The 25,291-nt window shown below is 40.1% G+C and overlaps 1 protein-coding gene and 1 pseudogene across 1 annotated transcript in view; one reads left to right on the top strand and one right to left on the bottom strand.

Moving 5' to 3' along the window:
• ARHGAP26 (Rho GTPase activating protein 26) overlaps positions 1-25,291 on the top strand; it is a 485,784-nt gene that overhangs the window by 441,914 nt on the left and 18,579 nt on the right. The gene's annotated exons all lie outside the window — the stretch shown is intronic.
• On the bottom strand, positions 12,774-13,063 carry LOC150000607 (non-histone chromosomal protein HMG-14 pseudogene; annotated as a pseudogene).

Here is a 25,291-nt window from a genome sequence, read left to right as displayed (position 1 = left end):
GTCTTTTTAAAAGTATATTTTATTGATTATGCTGTTACTGTAGTCCCAATTGTTTTCCCCTTTGCTCCCCTCCACCCAGTATCCCTCTTCCCTCCAGCAATCCCACCCTCCTTAGTTCATATCCATGGCTCCTGCATATAAGTTCTTCAGTTTCACCCTTTCCTATATTATTATTAACTTCCCCCTGTCTATTTTGTGCGAACCAATTATACTTCTTAATCCCTGCACCATTTCCCCATTTCTCTCCCCTCCCCCTCCCAGCTGATAACCTTCCAAATGATCCCCACACCTATGATTCTGTTCCTATTCTGGTTTGCTTAGTTGGATTTTGTTTTTATTTTTATTTCAGATTCAGTTGTTGATAGTTATGAGTTTCTTGTCATTTTAGTGTTCATAGTATTGATCTCCTTTTTCTTAAATAAGACCCTTTAACAGTTCATATAATAATGGCTTGGTGATGATGAACTCTTTTAGCTTTACCTTGTCTGGGAAGTACTTTATCTGCCCTTCCACTCTAAATGATAGCTTTGCTGGATAGAGTAATCTTGGTTGTAGGTCCTTGCTTTTCATCACATTGAATACTTCTTGCCAGTCTCTTCTTGTCTGCAAAGTTTCTTTTGAGAAATCAGCTTATAGTCTTATAGGCACCCCACTTGTAGGTAACTCTCTGCTTTTCTCTTGCTGCTTTTAAGATTCTCTCTTTCTCTTTAACCTTTGGCATTTTAATTATGATGTGTTTTGTGTAGTCCTCTTTGGGTCTAGCTTGTTTGGGACTCTCTGTGTTCCCTGGACTTGTATGTTTATTTCCTTTGCCAAATTTGGGAAGTGTTCCTTCATTATTTTTTCACATAAGCTTTCAATTTCTTGCTTTTTTCCTTCTCTTCTGGCACCCCTATGATTTGGGTGTTGGCACATTTAAAGTTGTCCCAGAGGTTCATAAGCCTCTGCTTATTTTTTTCAATTCTTGTTTCCTCATTCTGTACTGGTTGACTGTTTTTTTCTTCCTTATATTCCAAATCATTGATTTGAATCCCGGTTTCCTTCCCTTCACCATTGGCTTTGTGTGGATTTTCCTTCATTTTATTTAGCATAGCCTTCACTTCTTCCCTTATGCGTTTGCCATACTTAAGCACATCTGTCAAGCCTGTGAGCATCTTTATCACTAGTGTTTTGAACTCCACATCTGTTAGTTGGCTGTCTCCTCGTCGCTTAGTTCTCCCACTAGGACCTTGATCCGTTCCCTCTTTTGGGCCATACTTCTCTGTCTCCTCATCTTGACAGGCTTCTGTGTTTGTTTGCCTTTGTATCTTAGGTAGAGCTATCCCACCTGTTACGTTGTAAGGGGCGGAGCCTTAGGTGTTTGCATCAGTATGGGCGACCCGTTTAACTATGTTGTGGTGCTGTATGTGGGGGAGGGGTCCGAGAGGGAACAATGTCACTTGCTCAGCACTTGTCCCTTTTCTAGGCACTTCTCCCACTTCCATATGGGACTGGCACCTCTCTAGTTGTTGCCCTGGCCGTTGTTCCCTGAGTGGGTGGGTCTGAAGATGTTCTAGGACTAGGGGGACCCTTTAAACAAGCGCACTCTGCTGAGAGATGGGCAGTTTCTTCCTCCGCCCCAACCCCCACTGGTTTACACAGTCGGAAGCAATGAAGCTTTATTGTCCCTGGTGTTGGAACCGTGAGCTGTGTGGTCTGGTCTGGTGATTCGAGCGCTCCCCAGATGTCCTTTCCTACTTTTTAAAACATGTGACTGCACTTTCCACTGACCTGCCGCTGCCACTGCCACAACACCACATCCTCTCCACCCTGGCTCTGCCCCTCCACCTGTCTGGATGAGTATTTCTTCTTTATATCTTTGTTGTTTATATCTTCCATGCAGGTAGATTTCCTGGAACTTCTGCTTGTCTCTAGTTTTGAGGTGGTTGTATTCCTTCTTGTGGAGGGAGACGCAGCATGTCGGTCTAGGCTCCATTTTGGCTGGAAGTCCCTATTCTGCATCTTGCTTTTTAAAATTTAATATTCTTGGGGATTTTTCTTTACCAGTACATAGCGACCTGCCTGTCTCAGACATTTTAATGGCTACGTAGAACTACGTCATATGGGACTACAGTTATTCATATAACTTGTCTCCTAGTGATGGACATTTAAGCCCCTTTCAGTCTTTTGCTATTACAAGTTTCCACTGACTGTCCTTGATCATCTCACACTTAACATGCAAGTGTAGCTATAATATTGATTTTTTAACTGTATTTTTATTCTTCACATTTTTATAGATAACCCCATTTTTCTCCGCTTTGCCCACCTCCACCCAGCCCTGCCCACTTCCCTCTGGCCATGACCACACTATTGTGTGTCTCTGTGTCCTGCATATATGTTCTTTGGCTACTCCCTTCACCTTCTTTCATCCGCCCCCCCTGCCCCCTGACAGTAGATAAAAAAGTTGTGGTACATCTATACAATGGAATACTATGCAGCTGTAAAAAGAAGGAAATCTTACCTTTTGCAACAACATGTGATATTGATTCTTAGATGTGGAATTTATTGTTCGTAGGGTAAGTGCATTTTGATTTCAGTGTTTATGTAAACTGCTCACAATTGCTGGGAGAAAGAGCAGAGCAGATGGGCATATCAGATTAGTTAATTGTCACTGTGGCTCCCCTTCAGGTTAAAACATAGGACTAGAAAGAGCCCACAGAAGGAGGGAGGAAGACATTTCTAAAATTGGCACTATGAACCCCTGTTTTGAAATGACACCCTTAGTCTGTGCCAGCAAAAGGCACTTGTCTGAGTCTGCTGTAAGACTATCTCCTGCTTGCGTAGACTGGGGCTGGGTCCAGGGCCTCCTGACCTGCCTGAAGCTTGAGCCCAGGTTTCAGAGCAGCATCGGCTGGAGGGAGGGTGGGGAGGGTGCATCCCCAAATGCAAAAAGGAAGGTGCTTCAGCTGAGGACTATGTGGATGCCATTTCCATTATTCGTCCTGGGAACTATCTGTCCAGCTGTTGGGGAATGCTAAACCTTTATTTGGGTTTTGACCAGGAACCCCGTTCCAGGCAGAGGAGGGCCCTACCATGCTGAGGTTGTGAGAGCACCTGACATCAGTCCCTTGGATAATGGCCTGGCACAGCTTCTCACCTGGCTGCGAGCTGGAAACTTGAAAGGCCTCCATGAGTTTTAGCTCATATGTGGGAGCTTGACTTGTGGAGGTTGACCTGCTCCAAGCCCCTTCTGTCCCTGTCCTCATGAAATCAGGGTTTTAGCATTGTCTGGGAATCTAGAAGCATGTCCTTTGTCACTGGAGAAGCAAAGCCCAAAGAAGTGACGTGGTCGACCCCAGTTCCTATAACCAGGAGCATCAGAGCCTGGATTATGTGCACATCACCCACGTGTGCACGCACCCAACTCACTCTCCACACACTGTGCACCCCAGCAAGTGCCAGGCGCCATGCCGATCCTGGGGTTCCACATGTGATTAAGACAGACCCTATCCTTGCTTGCTTTCTTTTCTTTTTAAGTATATATTTATTGATTATGTTGTTACAGTAGTCCCAATTTTTTCCCCTTTGCTCCCTTCCACCCAGTACTCCCTTTCCCTCCAGCAATCCCACCCCTCTTAGTTCATGTCCATGGGTCATGCATATAAGTTCTTTGGCTTTACCCTTTCCTATATTATTAACTATTTTGTACCAAACAATTATGCCTCATAATCCCCACACCATTTCCCCATTTCTCCCCCTTCCTCCTCCCAGCTGATAACCTTCCAAATGATCCCCATACCTATGATTCTGTTCCTATCCTGGTTTGCTTAGTTGGATTTTGTTTTTTTGTATTTTTAGATTCAGTTGTTGATAGTTGTGAGCTTGTTGTCATTTTAATGTTCATAGTTTTGATCTTCTTTTTCTTAAGTAAGTCCCTTTGACATTTCACATAACAATGGCTTGGTGATGATGAACTTCTTTAGTTTTACCTTGTCTGGGAAACACTTCATCTGCCCTCCCATTCCAAATGATAGCGTTGCTGGATAGAGTAATCTTGGTTGTAGGTCCTTGCTTTTCATCACATTGAATACTTCTTGCCAGTCTCTTCTTGCCTGCAAAGTTTCTTTTGAGAAAACAGCTTATAGTCTTATAGGCATCCCATTTGTAGGTAACTCTCTGCTTTTCTCTTGCTGCTTTTAAGATTCTCTCTTTCTCTTTAACCTTTGGCATTTTAATTATGATGTATCTTGTGTGGTCCTCTTTGGGTCTAGCTTGTTTGGGACTCTCTGTGTTCCCTGGACTTGAATGTCTATATCCTTCGCCAAATTTGGGAATTGTTCCTTCATTGTTTTTTCACATAAGCTTTCAACTTCTTGCTCTTCCTCTTCTCCTTTTGGCACCCCTATGATTTGGATGTTGGCACATTTAAAGTTGTCCTGGAGGTTTCTAAGCCCCTCCTCATTTTTTTCAATTCTTATTTCCTCATTCTGTACTGGTTGACTGTTTTTTTCTTCCTTATATTCCAAGTCATTGATTTGAACCCCAGTTTCTTTCTCTTCACCATTGGTTTTGTGTGGGTTTTCCTTCATTTCATTTAGTATAGCCTTCACTTCTTCCATTATGTGTTTGCTGTACTTAAGCACATCTGTCAAGCCTGTGAGCATCTTTATCACCAGTGTTTTGAACTCTGTATCTGTTAGGTTGGCTCTCTCTTCTTGTCTGTGAGGTTGGCTATCTCCTCGTTGCTTAGCTCTCCCACTGGAACCTCGATCCGTTTCCCCTTTTAGGCCATACTTCTCTGTCTCCTCATCTTGACAGGTTCCTGTGTTTGTTTGCCTCTGTGTCTTACATAGAGCTGTCCCACCTGTTACATTGTAAGGGGCGGAGCCTTAGGTATTCGTCAGTGCAGAGTAACCCATTCCACCACGTTGTGTCACTGTATGTAGGGGAGGGGTCTGAGAGGGAACAATACCACTTTCTCAGCACTGGTCCCTTTTCCAGGCAGTTCTCCCACTTCCAAATGGGACCGACGCTTCTCTAGTTGGTCTGCAGATGTTCTAAGGCTGTGGGGGCCGTTTATACAAGCAGACTCTCCTGAGAGACTGGCAGTTTCTTCCTCTGCCCCAGTCCCCACTGGTTTGCACAGTCAGAAGCAATGAGGCTTGATTTTCCCCGGTGCTGGGACTGTGAGCTGTGATGTCTGGCCTGGTGTTGGGAGCGCACCCCAGATGTCCCTCCCGACTTTTTAACATGTGTGACTGTGCTTTCTACTGGCCCACCACTGCCTGTGCTGCTGCTGCCACCATACCACATCCTCTCCACCCCAGCTCCACCCCTCCTACCTGTCTGGATAAGTATTTCTTCTTTATATATTTTTTGTTGGTCTTCCATACAGCTCGATTTTCTGGAACTTATGTTCTCTAGTTTTGAGGTAGTTGTATTCCTTCTTAGTGTGGAGAGAAACACAGCGTGTCTGTCTAGGCCTCCATCTTGGCTGGAAGTCCACTCCCTGCTTTCTTAAAGCTCACAGTCCTTAAACAAGACAACCATGAAATGGATGTTTGCAATAGTAAACTGTGCACAAAGAAAGAAATCAATGAAAAAGAAAGCTGTGAAAGCTGTGAAGGAGACCTCCATGGTGCTGTGAGGGTCTGTGGGGTCAGAGGTTGCTCCAAGGAGCTAACATTTAAGCTGTGACCCCAAGAAAGCTCCACCAATGAAGGACAGAGCTGCTGAAGTGACCCTGTCCCTTGGTCATCTTATCAGGACCAGCAAAGTAGGACAGAAACTGGTCTCCTCACCAGGTACTCCACACTAAGCCACAAAGGAGAAAAATTTCTATAAAGACAGGTGGTTGGCTGCCTTCCACTGCAGAAACCTAACAATATAGGGAATGTGTTGGTCCAGGAATAGTTTGGAAGATTCATCTAAGATGAAGAAAAGATTAGTTGTTATAGGATCTAGCTCACCTGCCTCCTCTTTGTAGTGAGATTTAAAATAACTTGCTCCTACTTTATTGTTAAAAAAAGAAAGCAGCCAGGTGGGGCCAACAGCCCAGCAGAACCATTGCTAGCTCTCTGGGCCTAGTTAGTGCTTCCCACCTGGTGGAAGGGACATGCTGGCCTCAGCCTTGGGCAGGGCCAGGGCAGCGATGGCGTGGAGCGCTATTCAGCCTGACCTTTCTCAGGGCCCCATCTGTGCCAGCCATAATTCCTTAATTTATGTATTTGTGGTAAATCTGAGGGTAGCTCAGAGCAACAAAAGACACTAGTACAGGTCAGTGATTCCACGAGCACCACTGAGACCTCCACTGCTAGAGCGCGTGAGTGCAGAAAGGTGAGAGAGGAACTTTACAAAGAATAACCTGATTTTTTGATGACTGTGGTCCATAACCACTAAAGAAAGAACCTGTCTTCATTTCACTTGAGCACCATTTAAGGTTTATGTGATCATCTCCATTTCACAGATGAGAAAACTGAGGCCCGAGTAGTTATTTGCCCAGGTTCACAAAGCTTGTAACTGATGGAGCTGGGATTTGGAGCCAGATCATTCAGGCACTGGACTCTGCTTATAAACACTCATCCAGGGCCAAATGGCACAACAGAAAATAGATCTAGTATTTTCTTCCCTCTCCACCCCTTCCTTCTCATTTGTGGCAACTTGTTTCAGCAACTCATTACCCAGCAAGACAAAATGAAGGGCGTGAGCAGAAATGGGAGAGAGCAGCCTTCTGTTTGTTTTAAAAGTAACGAAGGGTAAGAGTGACTAAGGGGAAAAACATTTTGAGGGGGATGGGAAATAAAGTGAGTATTTACTGTTTCCAAAACAGTCATCTCACTTTGTGATGGGAGGGGTGGGTCTAGAATCTAAACCTTATCCCTCATCAACATATATGAACCTGTAACTGGTGGTCCCTAATCCAGAGACATCTGTAAACTGTCCTAGGAATAGTTCCTGTCACTTTTCAACCCCAAAAGACCTTCTGGGAATGCTTGATCTTAAGATGGTGTATCCCAGCGTGAAGAGGCACCAGGCATTTGGTGAGGTTTCTACTTCTTCAGCCCAGCTGTTCAGTTGTGTTTGAGACAAGGACCCAGTCCAAGTGCCAGTATCAGTCTGGATAAAAATAGATCAGTCTTTGAGAGTGATTAATGTGGCTGAATCCTTGAGCATGAAAGCAGTAGACTGAAAAAAATTCCCACCCCTACCCACACCCAGTGGATTGCAGAGGCCATGGAACAACAATATCCTGGGCCCACTGAGGGTCTAATTTGGTGATGGTTTTCTGTTTCATGGGACACCAGGCCTTCTGCTCCTCTTTCTTATTGCTTCTCTGGACCAGTGCAAATCTGACCTTGAGCAAATGTATTTCCTACTTTAAGTCTCAGTTCCTTATTGATAAATGGAGTGATTGGATTAGAGACTCTTAAGATCCTGTGTGGTTCACAATCTGTGGTTCCTCTTCATCTACTATGTTTGTCAGACCAAGGCAGAGGTGGGGGTGAGATGGGCAGGAGGGGACAGTGGGAGCAGTGTGACATGGGGCCAGCAATAAGGGCTTGCCTTGTCTGTAGAGAATTTAAATAACAAAACCAATTAAAAGCAGCTGTACTTTTTATTATGAACTAGTAATTCTGAACAAGGTCATGATAAAGTACTCCTTCCTGAGGGGTGTTCTGTTCATACCACTCTGCTCTTGGTTGTTAGTGATAGAAATCCAACTCAGAATGGCTTGACATAAAAAAAAAAAATTTTTTTATTGGCCTCAGTAGACACATTCGAATTCAGAAGTGGTTGTGCCCAGCTGCTCCATGATGTCATCGGAGCTGCCCTTCTGTCTTGGACCTCAATCTTTGTTTCCTTTTCCGGAAGACTTCCCCCTCCTTATACCCACGGCCTCCCACAGCTCCAGGCAGACATTCTGTCAGCTAAAGTACTGATACCTCAGAGCGTTTCTCTGTCCCAGAATTTTCAGCAAAATTGCTGGGTTTCACCTTAGACCAGCTTGGGTTACGTGGCCATCTCTGCTCTATTGGGAGAGAATATGCTGACTCGCCATCTGCCTACTCAGAGCTCAGGGGCAAGGGCAAGGTTGACACTTGTATCCCAGAATAGCAGAGGGGTCCTTTCTCCCAAGAAATATTGATGGGATGTTACTAGAAGAAGGGGGAACAGATGCTCAGTCACTAAAGCAATGACTGTCCATCATACCCCTACCTCCAAAAAATACGTTCATATTGTTTTTCTGGCTTGGTGTCCCCTTTCCCTTCCCACCTGCCACCCACTTTTCTCCCTTTCTTTCTGAGGTGAAGATCCCACCTCCTACTCCCAAGAAGTCTTCCAGATCACAGCAGCCCATCTTAAACTCTTCCCCTTTCAACTCCAAAGAATTATTGTGCATGCCTGTCACAGATAATTAAGATTAATTAATTATTTGTCTTCCATTATAAAAGTAATACATGTTTACATTAGAAAAATAGAGAAGAAAAAAGAACAAAAATATTATCTGTGGCCCCACCATGTAGTGACAACCACCAGTTATATTTTCTTCTATCCATAATTTTTTAAAATAAAGTATAACATACTTTACATAACATATGCATATACATAGACACACATACACAACTCATTTCTGTGCATTTTCACAAACTGAACCCATGTTACCAGCACCCAGAATTAAGAGAATCAACATTCCAGAAATTCCTTACTTTACTCCTTCCAATTACCCCTGAGAGGGTAACCACCATCTGATTTCTAACATCACAGATTAGTTTTGTCTGTTTTTGAACTTTATGTAAACATACACTTTAAAAAACATACTTTGATCACTGTTATTTCCTATTATAGCATAAGCATTTCTATTTTGTTAAGCATTTTGTAAAGATACTTTTAATAGCTGCAAAATCCTGTGTCAAGGAGGTACTGCAGGTTACCTAATCATTACCCTCTTGCTGCAAATTAATATTTTGTGGACAAAGCTTTTCCTGCTGGCTAGCCAAATCTTAAATCTATAGAGCAGGCAGGCCCTCAGGGAGGGCAGGCTGGAACTCTCAGGTGGGAGCTCCAACTATAGTCCTCAGGTGGGCTAATGGCGAGGCTTTACAGGCCTTTTAAATGATTGAATCAGCCCCATTGAGATTATCTAAGATAATTTTCTCTAGTTAAAGCTAACTGATTGCAGCCTTTAATCACATCTACAAAATGCTTTTACAGTAACACCTAGATAAGTTTTTGATTGACTAATTGGGGACTATAGCCTAGCCAAGTTGACACATAAACACCATCTCAAGACTATACAATTGTTCTAATATGCTGTTTAATTTATTCTAAGGACCATCCTTTCCCCACTGCTCTGCAGTCTCCAACTTTAACATTAATCAAGTAGATTTTCTTATTGTCTGCCTCTGTTTCTGGAATCTTCCTTGGCCTATTCATCTGTCCTTCTGCCAATACCATACCATTTTAATAATTATAACTTTGCTAATAAGACTGAACATCTGAGGGAGCAAGTCCTTCCATTATTTTATTTTCAAATATAGCACATAAACTATTTTAAAGAATAATATGTATTTACTATTATTTCCTTATTTGGTTGTTTCCAATTTTTGACTGCTGTGAAAAAAGCTACTGTGAACATTCGTGTACGAGCCTTTGAGAGGACTTATATTTTAATTTCTCTTAGGTAAATATATAGCTTTTAAACAGAGTAATCTAGTAGAAACTTGCCTTGTTGGGAGCAGGGCAAAGTACAAGGTGCCCAGGGTGGCATTATCACAGAATAGGACTGGGTCCCCAAATGGGCAGCCTCTGCCTTAGGTGGAAGCAGCTTGACCACCCCAGTCCTATTAGCTAAAAAGAGAACTACTTGGTGGTTGTCATTCCATTTGTTGAACTGTACAGTATCAGATAGAGAACAGGTGCCTTTCCTGGTTTCATGTACAGTTTACATGAAAGAAACCTGATTCAGGATGGATTTATTATGAATGATAATAGCATTTATTAAACATTCAATATGCTGATCATTTCACATATGTTTTATACTGAACTCTCACTATATTGTGAGGTTGTAACTGTTGCTTCTCCATTTGGTGGATGAGGAAACTGAGGCCCAGAGAGATTAAGCAACATCCAAAATTATATTCCTAGTAAATAGTAGAATCAGGATTTGAACCCAGGTCTGTCTCACTTCAAATCCTGTGCTCTTTAGGCCAAGTTACACTCCACATAGTGTCTGACTCATACTACTTAGTAATATTAATGGTGGGCCATGCTTACTAGCTAATAATGTCATTTAAAGAATACTCAGATGACCCTAATTATGTGGAACTCAAATCAAAAGCAGCTCCGTCTACTCCAAAGAAAAGAACATTCTTCAAAAAGAGCACATATTCCATTCTGTTGTAGACTCTGCCACCCATTACTCCATCCATTCCTTCATCACATACTTATTTATTGAGTGCTTTGTGGTAGACATGAAGGCTGATTCTCAAACATCCCTTCCACCTATGAATGAAGCTTTTAGTCACTCATGATTAGTTGGCTCTCTCGGGGGCATTGACTGGTTGAGGGGTGGGTGGGCCCAAGCTGGTTTGGGCCAATGAGGGGCAAGTACGGAGTTCTCAAAGCCTTATGGGATGAGACCCCACCTCTGCGCCGCAGACAAGCTCGTGGGCCGCCATGTTGGAGGCTGAGGAAGGTCTGGCCTTGTTGCATGCAGAGAGCAGCTTGGCGAGAGCCGGATCTCCAGCCGCCACATCTTCCTCTCTGAGGTACAGCCTTTCTTTATGTATTCTCAAGCTGGTTTGCGTTGAGTTGCTAACTCCTGTGATGCACTTTTTGAAGTACCTGTCCAGGTGCATAGGGCGTCTGTTTCAGGCCAGCGACGCAGGTGTTCAGCAGCAGGTGGGCCTGCCCAGTTATAGCTCTTACCAGCCACTCCTGCTGCCCCACTCCCTCGCTTGATGGTAGGCTCTCTGAGGGCACGGACACTCCTTGATTTATTTTGGGGTCTCTCAGGAACCTTTATGGAGTTATTTGTGTGCGCGCACGAGTCTTCTTTTTTTAAAAAATGGACTTTAAATTTTGAATCTGTCAATTACAGTTGACATACAATATTATATTAGCTTCAGGTAAGCAACCCAGTGACTAGACATTATGTAGCTTACTAAGTGATCTCACCGATAAATCTAGTTCCCATCTGACACCATACATAGTTGTTGTTATACAATATTATGAGTGTTTTTCTCGCAGATAGTAGTGAAGCTTTCAGGGAGGGGGATTTACGTTTTTGAGCATTTCCTTTGTGTGCCAGGTGTTTCACACCTACATAAATTAATTCCTTCCTTGCAAGGGGAGTCTGCCGCTATGACGAAGGACCCGAAGCCTGGACGAGTTATTTAAGTTCATGCACCTAGTAAGTGGTGAAGCTGGGACCCCACGCTGTTCGCGCTGCGCCGTTCTAACAGGCTTCTGTAGCACTGCCTGAATAGTATCATCAGGAAGTGGGTGGTGGCCCCAAGCCCAAGGAACCCCTTTCCACCAGAGGTTTAATCTGTTAACTAAACAATTAGGATTTATTCTCTGCTCTCTCCAGCACTGTGTTCTGTTCTCGTGGGAGGTGCATTGTAAGCACATTTGGCCAGCTTGACATAGAACCCGAAGGCAAAGGACTTCATCCTATTCCCTTTACCATGGGGTCAAGAGAATAATCAGCCTCTTCCTTTGGGCAGCTCGGCTAATAAAGTATTTCATTTCTGTCAGCTCATCCTTTGTCCAAGATGCAAAAGGAGGGCAGACTTCTATCATGTTTCTTTGTGCTCATTTAATCTGGTCTTGGAATAGTGACTGTAATCAGACAGTGTTTAAGAATGGAACTTGAAAATTCCCTCTGGAAGTTTTCTCCTTTTATGTACTATTTTTATGAGTAGATATAGAAGTAGACAGGTAACATTTTCTTGAATTTCTGTTTTACAGTGGCTTAGCATCATTTTTATTATTTTGTAATTGAGATTTTATTGGTTGTTACTAGGTTAAGTAAACAGACATTTTAATTTATACACAATTCTTAACATATGTACCAAATACCTAAAAAGTCATGTAGTTATGATTCTTTTTCTAAGCAGTTATTCTAGTGACTTTCCAGCTTAAAATTTGCAAGTTAATTTTCCTTAATAGAATATCAAGTACCAATGTCTTCAAATATTGATACACTGTTATATCAAAGCCCCACTAATTCACAATTTAATATCATAAGCACTACATAATCAAATTTTCAATCTTTTACAGCACATTAACAAAGTTATTAGGAAAACTGAACTACCACACCAAAGATATTACAGAGTGCACAAAATTCTGACAGGGAGAGCCAAGATCAGGGAATGGTTTTCTTTAGGAAACAGTTCTACCAAAAACATGAGAATAGAAATAATTTTAAATGTTCAAGACACATAAAATGCACAACTGATCCAAATTGCCATCCAGTATTCTTTGTATTGATATTATAGGATATAAAAATAACCTTCATCTATGGAATGTTAAGTTGACATCCAAGACAATCAAAGCCTGCCATATTCAATATCCCACCATTTTCTGGTTGTACCAAATAACCAGCAAATGATTTCACCTCTTAAAAAAGGATTTACACTTAAAAATGGGGTGAGGTGGAATTTCCTCCTTCAAAATAGTTCTTGAGCTACTAAAGAACTTGCATTTACAAAATAGTTGATAAAAATGTTGCTCTGGATTATACAAGAAGGGAGATAAGGACCACTCCTAACACGTGGCCTGTGATATCATTAATCAGATGTGACTGCTTCCTCTCCTGCTTCATTGGAGGCTGAGCTCTCCTTGTTTTTTGGTTCTCCATTTTCTGCAGGTGAATCTTGGATTTCTTAACCACTTCTGCCTGTCTTCCTTTTCTTTGCTCCTCTTTTTTCCTTTGCTTGCACTTCTTTGTCTGTAGATTCATTCTTTCGTGCTGCCTTTTTTGGCTTCATATCCACTTTTGCAGAAGGTTTACCTGACAGCCTCTTCAATCTCCTCCTTCACCCTTTCCTGGGCCTGAGCTGACCTTCCTCTTGGGCATCAGGAGGCAGGGCAGGCAGCTGGGTGGCCTGGCTGCTACAGCTCTTCCTGCCACCCATGCTGCTGGGACCCGCAGAAGGGAGCAGTGGGAGAACAGGATAGCTCAGCATCTTTATTTTAAATTGTGGTTTTCGTCAAACATTGAAAAATGTTCTGATAAAATGCTCATCACCATGCTTAGCCCTGGGTTAGGTCATTAATACAACTGTAGGACTGTAGGCCTTGGCTCTCAGGTGCATATAATCTATGGTGCTGGGAGCTTGGTTTGAGTGTGTCTTGACCACAAGAGCCCTTACTAACATCCTAGAATTTGGAATTTGGAGTGTAAACAGTAAAGGCATAATCTTTTTTCTTTAAAAATGGAGTGCCAAAATTATTCTCAGTAAATTTTAGTGTTCCTGCTAGTTGGCCCTTTATCTGCCGTCATTACTGAGATTTTTATTTCTCTGTTGAAGTCAGCAGCTCTTTTCCAGGTGATGAACATCATTGGTGATATTAATTACTATCCTTGGGACAGATTTCTTTCCTACTACCCATACTGGCTGGAGAAACAGTCCTTTTACAGTCATACTTGTTGCAGTGCATAATTCCCATGTTGTAGACATAGAACTAAATCTCTTACGAAAACACCTCACCGTGTCAGGAAATTTAGTATATTCTAGAAGCATTTGTATTCAAGGTAAAAATGCTGGGAGTTTCTGTGGTACTTACTGAAGACCAAAAAATAGATCTGGCTAGAGCAAGGAGTGCCTGAGAAAAACGTTTTCTCAGCTCTGTATGCATGTGTGTATAATGTATTTTGATGAATTCTTGGGACACATTGACCATAAAAGAGATTTCAGCAGATCCAGTATTTCACCTGAATCTCTGGCAGCTTTGTATATGACAGATGGTGTCATATGAGCTTCCTGGCTTGTTTGTGATTTTACAGTGACTATCTTTGACTCTTGGCCATAAGAAGTTGCATAATTTGTGGTCTAACATATTTAAGTGGGAAACAGCTAAACTGTTCATGGCAATCTGCTCACAAAGATTATGCCTTGTTTAATCAGATGCATTGCCCGGCTCTGACACATTGTTTATTTTTTAATTGATATACAAGTGACTCTTTCAAAGTGTACAATTTAGTGACTTCTAGTATTTTCACTAATTCCAGAACATTTTTATCACCTGAAAAAGAAACTTTGTACCCAGTAGCAGTGACTGTCTCTCCTTCCCTCAGCCCTTGGCAACCACTAACCTACTTTCTGTCTCTGGATCTGCCTATTCTAGACACCTCTTTTAAATGGAATCATACAATGTGTGGTCTTTTGTGAATGGTCTCTTTCACATAACAATGTTTTGAAGGTTCATCCATGTTGTAGTATGTGATAGTACTTCATTCCTTTTTTATAGCTGAATAATATTCCATTGTTTGGATATACCACATTGTATTCATTCATCAGCTGATGGACATTTGGGTTGTTTTCACCTTTTAGCTATTGTGAATAATGCTGCAATGAACATTTATGTACAAGTTTTTATGTAACAGTATTTTTTCAGTTCTCTTAGGTCTATACCTAAGAGTGAAATTGCTGGGATATATGGTAAATCTCTGATTCTGTGAGGAACTGCCGGACTGTTTTACACAGTGGCTGAATCACTTTACCTTCCCAACAGCAACATATGGGGTACTCGTGTCTCTACATCCTTGCCGACACTCATTATTGTTGTTCTTAAAAAATTTATAACATTGCTGGTAGAGACTGGCACACTGTATTATGCTGGTAGAAAAGTAAAACCACCACATTTTCACATTTTCAGGATTAGAGGCCTATTTCAGTAAGCATTTATATCTTAATCTTTGTTTTATTTTTGATTTATGGAGTCTTCAATTAGAATAATTCTACTATTGTGTTATTTACTTAAATTTATAAGTTAATCTTTGAAAAGTCTTAATTATGGCTCAGTTTTTGCCAGCTCTTAGGTGGATTTTATTTAAATTTCTAGCTGTATCTGAAAAAGTTCATTATTTAGATAAAAATGTTAGTTATTTTAATCCCTTGAACATATTCCCCCTGCCACAGACAGGTTTTATTTTATTTTTTTAATATTCTTTTTTAAATTATAAATTTATTTTATTGTTTTTCTATTACAGTTGTCCCACATTTTCCCCCATTCCTTCCCCCCACACCCACCCCTTCTCCCACAGTCAGTCCCCACCCCATTGTCCATGTCCATGGGTCATTTATACTAGTTCCCCCAGACGGTTTTTAATGCACCAGACTGTTAATGTTTTTGAAACAACTGCTAAACACAGATTTTCAAAGGCATTACTAAACATAGGCAGTAGCAAAAGTGTCTGCTTTAGAAGTCACCCTGGCCATCACTTTGAAGGCATTTTCAAGTTATTTATTGACATTGTACATTAAATTCTTTCTTGAGGGTGGGCTCTGTGAGTCAGAAAAAAGTCATTTTTTCCCTACCATCTTAAGATTTAAAAATGTACACTAGTGTATTGTTAACTAGGCACAGTGTTTTCAGCAGCTCTCTAGAACCTCTTGGTTTTGCATAACTGAGACTTTATGCCCACTGATGAGCAGCTCTTTCTCTCCCCATCCCCCTCGCCACTGACAGCCACGGCTCCACTCTCTGATTCTATGAGTCTAACTATTTTAGATAAGCTCACGTAAGTGGAATCATGCAGTATTTGTCATTCTGAGACAGGCTTATTTCCCTTAGCATAATGTCCTCCAGGTCCACCTATACTGTTGCATATTGCAGAATTTCCTTTAGAAAAGAAAGTCTGAATACTTTTCCATTGTATGTATATACCACACTTCCTATATCCATTAATGCCCCGATGGACATCTTGGCTATTGCAAGTAGGGCTGCAATGAATATGGGAGTGTAGATATCTTGTCAAGATCCTGATTCCCATTCTTTTGAATAAATACCCAGGTGAGATTGCTGGATCATATGGTACTTTTATTTTTTTAATGTTTTGAGGAGTCTTCATACTGTTTTCTATAGCAACTGCACCTTTTTTGCATTCCTACCAGCAAGATACAAGGGTTTCTATTTCTCCACATCCTCACCAACACTTGTCTTTTGATTTTTTGATAAATCCATACTGACAGTTATAAGGTAAATACCTCATGGCTTTAATTTGTGTTTCCCTGATAATTAGTGAAGCTGAGCATCGTTTTATATTCTTGTTGGCTCTTTATATTCTTTGGAGTGATGTTTATTGAAGTCTTTAGCCCACTTTTTATTCAGGCCTTACATATTTTGTAAATTAACCCCTTCTCAGATGTATGGTTTACAAATATTTTGTTCCATTCTTTTGGTTACCTTTTCACTCTGTTGATCATTTCCTTTGCTGTGCAGAAGCTCTTTAGTCTTTGCATTTGTTGCCTGTGCTTTTGGTGTCAGATCCATGAAATCATTGCCAAGACCAACATGATGAATATTTATTTCCCCGTATGTTTTCTTCCAGGAGTTTTATAGTTTCAGGTTTATGTTAACACCTTTAATCCATTTTGAGTCAGTGTTTGTATATGGTGTGAGATACAGGTCCAATTCATTCTTTTGCCTGTGGCTGCCCAATTTTCCCAGTACCCAGTGTGTTTTCTTCACACTGTAGTGGATCAGTTGACTATGTATGCACACTTATTTCTGGGCTCTATTTTGTTCCATTGGTCTATATTGTCTTTCTGCCAGTTCTATGCTATTTTAATTACTGTACCTTTGTAATATATTTTGAAATCAGCTTTGTTGTTTCTTAAGATTGTTTTGGCTTTTGGGGTCATTTAAGGTTCCCTATGGATTTTAGAATTGTTTTTTCTATTTCTGTAATAAGGCCATTGTAATTTTAAAAATTAAATTTCTTGTGACATTTGTTAATAACATTATATAAGTTTCAAGTGTGCTATTCTATAATGCATCATCTCTATATTACATTGTGTGGTCACCACCCAAAGTCTAGTCTCCTTCTGTCACCATATATTGGACCCCCTTTAACCTCTTCATCCTACCCCTACCCGCTTCCCCTCTGGTAACTTCATACTGTTGTCTGTGTCTGTGAGTTTGTTTTGTTATTCATTTGTTGCTTTGTGTTTCACACCCCACATGAGTAAAATCATATGGTTCTTGCCCTTTTCCATTTAGCTTATTTTTGATAAGGATTGCATTGAACCTGTAGATCACTTTACGTAGTATGGGCATTTTAACAATATTAAGTCTTCTATTCTGTGAACAGGGGATGTCTATCCATTTGTTTGTGTTTTTAATTTCTTCCATCAGTGTTTTATAGTTTTTAGTGTACAAGTCTTTCCTCTCTTTAGTTAAGTTTACTCCTTATAATTTCTTTATTTTTGATATTATTGTAAATGGGATCGCTAACCTAATTTTCTTTTCAGGTAGTTTGTAGTTAGTGTGTAGAAATGAAAATGATTTTGTATGCTGATTTCGTATCCTGCAACTTTATTTAATTTGTTTAGTAAAGTTGCAGAATAAATTCGAATAGTTGGTGTGTGTGTGTGTGTGTGTGTGTGTGTGTGTGTGTGTGTAGTCTATATAAGATCATGTCATCTGCAAATAGACTTCATTCTCCTTTTTCAATTTGGGTGCCTTTTATTTCTTTTTCTTGCCTAATTGCTCTGGCAAGGACTTCTAGTACTGTGTTTACTAGAAGTGGCTAGAGTGGGCATCGTTGCATTGTTCCTGATTTTAGAGGGAAATTTTTCATTTTTTCATCATAAGTATGATGTTAGCCGTGGGCTTTTCACATAATGCCCTTCATTGTGTTGAGGTAATTCCCTTCTACTCCTAGTTTATTGAGAGTTTTTATCAAAAAAGGATGTTGAAGTTTATCTAATGCATTTTCTGCATCTATTGAGAGGATTATGTAATTTTTATCTTATTCTGTAATGGGGTATATATCACATTAATTGGTTTTCATGTGTTGAATCATCCTAGCAACCCAGGGATAAATCCACTTGGTCATAGTATATGATCCTTTTAGTGTGCTGTTGAATTCAGTTTGCTAGTGTTTGTTGAGGATTTTTACATCTTTATTTGTGTGAATATGGCCTGTAGTTTTTTGTGGTGTCTTTGTCATTATGAGGTAATGCTGGCCTCATAAGTTAAGTTTTTTGGAAGAGCTTGAGGATTGGCATTAATTCTTCTTTAAATGTTTGATAGAATTCACTTTTGAAATCATCTGGTCCTGGGCTTTTCTCTGATGGGAGGTTTTTGGTTACTGATTCAATCCCCAGACTAGTTAAAGGTCTGGTCATACTTTCTATTTATTTATGACTTGGCTTTGTAGGTTGTGTGTTTCTAGAAAATTATCCACTTATTATAGATTGTCTAATTTGTTGGCATGTAATTGTTCATGTTACACTCATGTGATCTTTTCAATTTCAGTGACACCATTTGTAATGTCTTTTATTTCTGATTTTATTCTATTTGAGTCTTCTTTTTTCTTAGTTTAGTTAAAGGTTTTCAAATGCTGTTCATCTTTAAAAGAAACTATTTTCTGGTTTATTACTAGGGGATTTGTTCATGAATTGTTGAATTAGTGTGTTTGTAGGAGTAAGGAAGATTCAGGACTTTCTATTCTGCCATCTTGCTGACATCTAAAACATAGTAATTTTTTCTTATTACTACTAAAATTTGTGAAGTCCCTTACAGTTCACAAAAGCACTTTCACAATGTGTTATATCATCATGGTGTTTACATTACCCCTGTGAAGACAGCTACTGTTATTATTCTCATTTTATATATTCAGAATGTATATGCAAAAAACAATTGCCCAGGGTCACACAGCTAATAAATAGTTCATATGAGATTTTTTATTTTACTTCTTGATTTTTTTCTCTCTCATAGCACTCTCTCTTAAATGTAGAATGCTGTTTTAACAAATAAAAATTACATATATAAGGTCTCAACAGTTGTTCTTTCCACACTGCTTTAGTGATATGAAAAAACAATTTTATTTAATAGCAGTTCTCAGTAACAACTTCATTTAAGAATATCTGGCCCATCGAAGCACTCATTCACTTAGGACTCGACACTGGGGCATCAGAGCCACCAGGGCATGGCTCCTGTCCCTGCGGGACCTCACTTCAGGGAGAGCAAGCAGGTCAACAGCCTCTAACACCACGTGTGGATGGTGTAAAGGCGGTGTGTGCTGTGTTTACATGGGGCAGGGCACAGGCCCAGAGAAGTCTCCCCAAGATGACATTTGTGCACAAGAACCCAAACAGAGAAGGGCAGTTCAGATAGGAGCTTTGTGAGCCAGCTGGTACAGAGGCCCACAAGAGAGATCAAGTGGAAATTTCAGGTGGTCTGGAGGATGTGATTTTAGAGTGTACTTGTGAATATTGAGTTAAAAATTTGTGCTGGAAGGCACACGAGAAAGTGGGCCTAAGGAGGTGAGTTAAGACTTAATTTGAAAGGGCCTGGCCTGTGTTTTTACATTTTCCATGGAGAAGCACCAGAGGCATTTGCAGGGGAGGCCTGCATGGTCACATTTGGTTTAGAAAGAAAGTGGGAAGCAGTGGAGGGTGTTGGCAGTGCAGGGAGACCAGTCAGCGAGTCCAGTCAGCAGATATTTGCTGTGCTTCAGCAGAGGCACGAGGAGGGCCTGGAGAGCAGGGTCAGCTTGACTGGAAAGTACCATGTGTTAGTGATGGTCACAATTTTTAATCTGAGAACCTTTATTGGAACTCTTCTCTAGTGCCTAATGCTTTGAGAAATGTCATTTAAATCTATGTTTTATTATTGATATTTCTAAGAGCAATTATATCTGATTCTGTAAATCGAAGTTTTTTTTTTTTAAGTTCAGGTTTATTGTTTATTGAGGCTTAACTTACATACAGTAAAATTCACCCCATTTAGCATACAGTTTAGTGTTTGGACGGACACGTACAGCCATGTAAACATATGTAACCACCAGATAATCAAAGCATCACTCCAAGTTCCCTCCTTCACCCTTGTGGTCCTTTCCCTCCTCTTCTTGCAGTGCCCGGCAGCCCCTCATCTGATTCCTGTTCCTATGTGTTTGCCTTTACAGAGCATCATGCAAGTGCCATTCTTGTTAAGAAGACTTTTGTGTCTGGCTGTCACTTAGCGCAGTGCTTTTGAGATTCATCCATATTAATGCATGTATCAATTTTTTATTCATTTTTATTGTTGGATAGTATTTTATTGTATGAATATACCACAGTTTATCACTTTACTCTAGTTTCTGACTTTCATAAGCAAAGCTGCTATGAATATCATGTACAAAGGTACAAATCTTTGTATGGACGTATATTTTCTATTGAGTAAATACCTACCCAGAAGTTTAATGTCGAGATCATATGGTACCTTTATGTTCTTTTTTTCTTTTAAAGAAACTGCCATATTGTTTTTCATAATGGTTGTACTATTATACATTCCCATCAGCAGTGTATCAGAGCTCCAGTTCCTCCACATCCTCACCCACACTTGATATAGTGTTTTAATTTTTAGTATTCTAATAGGTGTGTAGTGTTATCTTATTATGATTTATTTTGCATTTCCCTAATGACTAATGATGATCACCTTTTTATGTGTTTATTTTCTATCTGTATTTCTTCTTTGGTGAAGTAAGTACTTAAATATTTTGCTTCCCACCCCATTTTGGTTTCTTATCATTGAGCCTTGAGAGTTCTTCATCAGATTTATGCTTTACAAATATTTTTCTTCCAGGTTGCCTTTTCATTTTCTTTTACATATTTTTGAATTTATTGGGGTTACATTGGTTAATTATGTGGGTTTCAGGTGTACAATTCTATAATACATCATCTGTATATTAAATTGAGTGTTTACCACCCAAAGTTAAGTCTCCTTCCATAACCATTTACCCTCCCTTTACCCTCTCCTACCTGACCCCACTCCATTTCTTTCTGGTAATCACCATACTGTTGTCTGTGTATGAGACATTTTTTGTTTTTTGTTTTTTTGCTTAACCCCTCCACTTTATTTCACCCAGCACCCCCCATAGCTGTCAGTCTGTTCTCAGTATCTGAGTCTGTTTCTATTTTGTTTATTAGACTGCACATATAAGCGAAATTGTATGGTATTTGTCTTTATCTGACCAGCTTATTTCACTTGAGCATAACACCCTCTAAGTCCATTCATGCTGTCCCAAAAGGAAAGATTTCCTTCTTTTTTATGGCGAGTAGTAGTCCATTGTGTAAAGTACCACAGCTTTTTGACCTGCTCATCTACTGATGGGCACTTGGGCTGCTTCCAAATCTTGGCTATTGTAAAAATGCTGCTGTGCATATAAGAGTGCTTATATTCTTTCTAATCAGTATTTCAGGTTTCTTTGGATATATTCACATGACTGTCTTTACATTTATTTATTTTTATTTTTATATATTTTATTGGTTATGCTATTACAGTTGTCCTGACTTTTCCCCCTTTGTCCACCTCCACCTCCACCCAGCACCCCCCTCCCTCAGGCAATCCCCCCACCATTGTTCATGTTCATGGGTCATGTGTATAAGTTCTTTGGCTACTCATTTCCTGTACTGTACTTTACATCCCCATGGCTATTCTGTAACTACCTATTTGTACTTATTAATCTCCTCCCCTCTTCACCCGTACTCCCAAACCTTCCCCCCATCTGGCAACCATCAAAAGGCCCTCTGTATACATGATTCTGTCTCTGCTCTTTTTGTTTGCTTAGTTTGTTTTTTAGATTCAATTGTTGATAGGTACATATTTTTGCTATTTTATTCTGCACAGTCTTGATCCTCCTCTTTTTCCCCAGATAAATCCCTTTAACATTTCATATAATGATGGTTCAGTGATGATGTCTCCTTTAGTTTTTTTTCTTATCTGGGAAGCTCTTTGTTATCTGTCCTTTGATTCTAAATAATATCTTTGCTGTGTAGAGCAATCTTGGCTACAGGTCTCTGCTTTTCATGACTTGGAATATCTCTTGCCAATCCTTTCTAGCCTACAAAGTTTCTTTTGAGAAATCAGCTGACAGTCTTATGGGAATTTCCCTTTAGGTACTTAAATTCTTTTATCTTGCTGCTTTTAAGATTCTCTCTTCATCTTTATCCTTTGGCATTTTAATTATGCTGTTTCTTGGAGTGGGCCTCTTTGCATCCATCTTGTTTGGGACTCTCTGTGCTTCCTGGACCTGCATGTCTATTTCCTTCAGTGAATCAGAGAAGGTTTTTTTTTTTTTCATTACTTTTTCAAATAGATTTCCAATGTCTTGCTCTTTCTCTTCTCCTTCTGGCACCCCCATGATGTGATTGTTGGAATGCTCCCAGTTGTCCCAGAGGCTACTTACACTGTCCTCATTATTTTGGATTCTTTTTTCTTCTTGTTGTTTTGATTGGTTGTCATTTGCTTCCTTATGTTCTAAATCATTGATTTGATTCTCCGCTTCATCCACTTGACTGTTGTTTCCCCATAAATTGTTCTTTATTTCACTTAGTGTATCCTTTGTTTCTGACTGGATCTTTTTTATGCTGTTGAGGTCCTCACTAAGTTTCTTGAGCATCCTTATAACAGTGTTTTGAACTCTGCATCTGACAGATTGCTCGTCTCCATTTTATTTAGCTCTTTCTGGAGTTTTGATCTGTCCTTTCATTTGGGCCATGTTTCTTTGTCTCTTCATTTTGGAAGCCTCTCTGTGTTTGTTTCTGTGTTTTAGGTAGAGCTGCTTTGACTCTGTCTTGGCAGTGTGGCCTAATGTAATAGGTGTCCTGTAGGATCCAGAGTAACAGCATCCCCTGTCACCCAAGCTGGGTACTTGCTGTGCACCCTTCATGTGGGCTGAGTACACCCTCCTCTTCTAGTTGATCTTCGGTTGCTGTTGGCAGGTCAATGGGAGGGATTTACCCAGGCCATTCAGCTACAAGGATTGGTTGTGACCACTAACCACCAACCTCCACCCTTCATGGAGGATCAGCTGTGCAGGGGCGGGGTGGTGGTGCTCTGACATGGCCTATAGCTGTCTACTGGGTACGCTGGTTCTGGGGTTTCCCTGGTGGTGCAGGCCAAGGTCAGCCCCCACCCTGCCTGAGCTGTATAGTAATCTGAGATGGCTGCAACTTCTGCTGGGCTTGGAGATCCCCAGGTGAAGCCAAACTGTGAAGCTAGGCTGGCTGCTGCTAGTACTGGGCCTGGGTCTCACTGAGGTCAGCTGTTGCTTATTTGAGAGGATTTAGAAAGCATGAGCGAAGGCCAGCCATTCATATGGAAAAGCAGTTTTGGTGGGCCCATCATTGGGGTGGGGTGGAGTCTCTGGGGATCTCCAAGGTGGGTTAAACTGTTAGCCAGGATGATGGAGTCTCAGATATGGCACCAACTTGCCGGCTTAGTGGCTCTGTGAGGGTAGAGTTTAGAAAAGGGACAATTACCTCTGCTCACCTTGATGCCAGACACTTCAGCCTCTTTCAGTATGCCACTGATGCCTTTCAAGCTGCTACCTGGGTGCTAGAGCTTGGAGGGAGGGAGTCGGAGTAGATGAATCCATGTGTGGTTCTTTAAGAGGAACTGCTTGGGGCTCCAGCCATTTCTCCCACTGTTTCAATCCCTGCGGGTTTTTGCAGCCAGAAGTTGTGGGGACTTATCTTCCTGGCACTGGAACCCTGGGCTGGGGGGCCTGGTGTGGGGCTGGGACTCCTTGCTCCTGAGATATCCCTCCCGAATTATTATCTACTACATGATGTGCAACGAGCCTGTACCATGTCTGCACTCCTCCTGCGAATCTGGTTGGATGTGGTTTCTTTAATTCCATAGTCCAACTTCTCTTCAACTCGATTTCTGACAGTTCGGAGTGATGGTTGTTCTATATTTTAGTTGTAGTTTTGATGTGGTTGTGTGAAGAGGTGAGCTGTGTCTGCGTAAGATGCCGTCCTGACCAGATGTCCTCATTTTCTTAAAAGTGTCTTTTGAAGAGAAGATATTTTAAAATTTGATGAACTTCAGTTTATCAATTGTTTTTTTTTATGGATTGTGCTTTGGGGCACATCTAAGAAATCTCTGAGTACAAGGTCATATATTTTCTCTTATATTTTAGTCTATAAATTACATTGTTTGAGATTTTACATTTATATCTATATTCCCTTTTGAGTTAATTTTCATATATGATGCAAGATATGGATCCAGGTTTATTTTGTAAAGCATTCATAGACAGTTGTTCCAGTACAAAAGGGGACAACTGTAATTGAAAAACCAAAATAAAAAAAATAAATAAATAAAAATAAAAAGCTCTTTTTCCATTGTGTTGCCTGTGTACCTTTGTAAAAAAAAAAAAAAAACAGTGTCCGTATAAATGTGAACACTTTTATGCCAATACTATGCCTTTTAATTACTATAGTTTTATAATAATTTTTGAAATCATGTAGAGTTAGCCCTCTTTGTGCATTTATTTCTTAGATATTTTGGTTATTCCAGCTCCTTTTCATTTATGTATGAATTTTAGAATGTGCTTGTAAATTTCTATAAAAATTTGCTAAGATTCTGATTGTGATTACATTGAATCTGTGGGTCAGTTTGAGGAGTCTTGACATCTTAATGATATTAAATTTTTTTATCACATGTATTTAAGTCATCTTTAACCTCATAGCAATATTTTATAGTTTTCAGTGTATAGATTTCTCATATTTTATTAGGTTTATCTCTAAATTTTTTATATTTTTGAAGATATTGTAACATGTTTTAAATTTCAGTTTCTAATGCTTGTTGCTGGTGCATAGAAATAAAATTAATTCTTGAATATTGATCTGATATCCCACGCATCAGAAAACTTTTTCTGTAAAAGGCCAGATAATAAACATTTTAGGCTTTGCAGGCCATATGTTTCTCAGAACTAGTCAACTCTGTCTTTGCAGTATGGAAGCAAGTTAGACAACATATAAAATGAATGGATATCTGTGTTTCCAAAACATTTTATTTACAAAACATGTGGTAAAACCTTTACCCATGAAGTAATTTCTCTCCATCATCCCTTTCCCCTAGCAATCACAAATTTACTTTATAGATTTATCTATTCTAGTTATTTCATATAAATGGAATCATATGTGACCTTTTGTGTCTAGCTTCTTTCACTTACCATAATGTGTTGGAATTTCATCCATATATTATAGCATGAATTAGTACCATACTTCATTTTTATGGCTGAATAATATTCCATTGTTTATATATGTTACAATGAACCTATCCACTGATATACATTGATGGACATGTG

Source organism: Furipterus horrens, unplaced genomic scaffold (assembly GCF_987537825.1).
Source record: "Furipterus horrens unplaced genomic scaffold, mFurHor1.1.pri manual_scaffold_10, whole genome shotgun sequence".
NCBI lineage: Eukaryota > Metazoa > Chordata > Mammalia > Chiroptera > Furipteridae > Furipterus > Furipterus horrens.
This window is presented reverse-complemented; position numbering and strand designations above follow the sequence as displayed.